Source organism: Myotis davidii, unplaced genomic scaffold, assembly GCF_000327345.1.
Source record: "Myotis davidii unplaced genomic scaffold, ASM32734v1 scaffold455, whole genome shotgun sequence".
In the NCBI taxonomy this organism is placed as follows: Eukaryota; Metazoa; Chordata; class Mammalia; order Chiroptera; family Vespertilionidae; genus Myotis; species Myotis davidii.
The window spans coordinates 2,352,434-2,354,178 of record NW_006287459.1 but is presented as its reverse complement, the minus strand read 5'-3'; positions in this window follow the sequence as shown (position 1 = coordinate 2,354,178).

The window sequence follows — 1,745 nt, the reverse complement described above, 5'->3', positions numbered from 1 at the left end:
TTCCATTAAGTCAGAAATATGAGCCACCAGAACAGCCGTGGGCAAACTACGGCCCGTGGGCGGAATCCGGCCCGTTTGAAATGAATAAAACTATTGAAAAAAAAGACCGTACCCTTTTATGTAATGATGTTTACTTTGCTTTTATATTAGTTCACACAAACACTCCATCCATGCTTTTGTTCCAGCCCTCCGGTCCAGTTTAAGAACCCATTGTGGCGCTTGAGTCAAAAAGTTTGCCCACCCCTGTACCAGAAGCACCTAACTAGCATAGGCAAAGTGAATTAGAAATCAGTTTTTCTAGTCATTACAATATCATTTAACCCCCTTAAGACAGTTGTTTTTGTGATCAATGTGATGAAAGTTCTAAGTCCTCACTTATGCTTATAAGTATATGAGCATTTTTGGGGGGGAGAAAACTAATGTTATTACCATAATTACATAATTGTATTTCTCTCTCCCTCTCTCTCTATCTTGATCTCGATCTCTATCTCTGTCTCTGTGTTCAAGCACGTACACACATTTTTTTTTTTTTTTTGCATGCTATTTCAGAAGGTTCTTGACCTCTGCTCAAAGAACACATGCCCTGGGGGAAATTATGTCAACCAGTCAACATGTGTAAAATGGAATCTTGTTAGATTTCCTCTCAGGGTTATTATATGATTAAAGGAGAGATAGTATAGGAAGACATATTTTTAAGTCCCAAACAAGCATGAGGTATGATCATTTTCAATGCACTCGCCAGTTCCTTCTTCATCTTCATGCTGACTGCCAGTTCCATCATTCAGCTCTCAGCTCCACTGTCACCTCCTCAGAGAAGCCTGCAGGACCACCAGATCTAAAGGAGCCCCCTCCCCATCACTCTCAATTCCACCATCCTGCTTTATTCTCTAGTCAAGGCACTTTTCACATATGCGACGGTTTCATTTTTACTGGCTTATTGATTACCGATTGAATATCTTCACACACTAAAATAAAGCTCCTTGAGGGCAGAGCCCTGTCTTGTATTCCCCAAACTTGTAACATGGTTACAGTTCTTGGGACATGGTGGACACTCAAAATTTGGAGAATCAGGATAGCAGTGGTTGAAGTCTACCTGGATTTGAAAGCCAGATTTTAAATTTACTAGTTGGTTGACATTAGGTAAGTTCGGTTCTCAGAGAAAATGAGGGTCTCTGATAACGTATATTTCATAGACTTGTTAAGTACCCAGAACAGTGCTTGGCACATTGTGAGTCTTACACTGTTTTTTACTCTTCAATGAGTGAATGGAGTGTTAAGACGTTAATATGAGTACACTTGATGTTTTGTTTCAGATATGCTCAGTTTCGGCAGTGAAAAGACTTTTACTCTTTGGGGTAAAACTGGTTGCAGCGTCCCGCTGCACTGTGTCATCCTCACTGCTTAGCCGAAGAGGAGGTGCGGCCCCTCATTCCGAGAGAAGTCCCCCGTCACCCACAGGTGGCACTGCTCGGGGTTCTTTCAGGCCGGGGATGTCCGAGCCCTCGCGGGGAGGTTCCCCTGGGGTAGGAAGGCCGGGCTAGGGAGGCCCAGCGTCGCGCCCGGAACACCAGGGACGCTCCTGGGACTTCCCCAAAACTTAGGCAGACCTGCGGGACCCGGGACGCTGCTCCGACCACTCAGGTCTCTAGTCCCAAAAGGGCGGAGAACCTCTGCAGTAGTAAAAGGGGGCGGGGCGATCGGAGGAGGGGGCGGGGCGATCGGAGGCCGGGGCGGGGCGGGGTGTC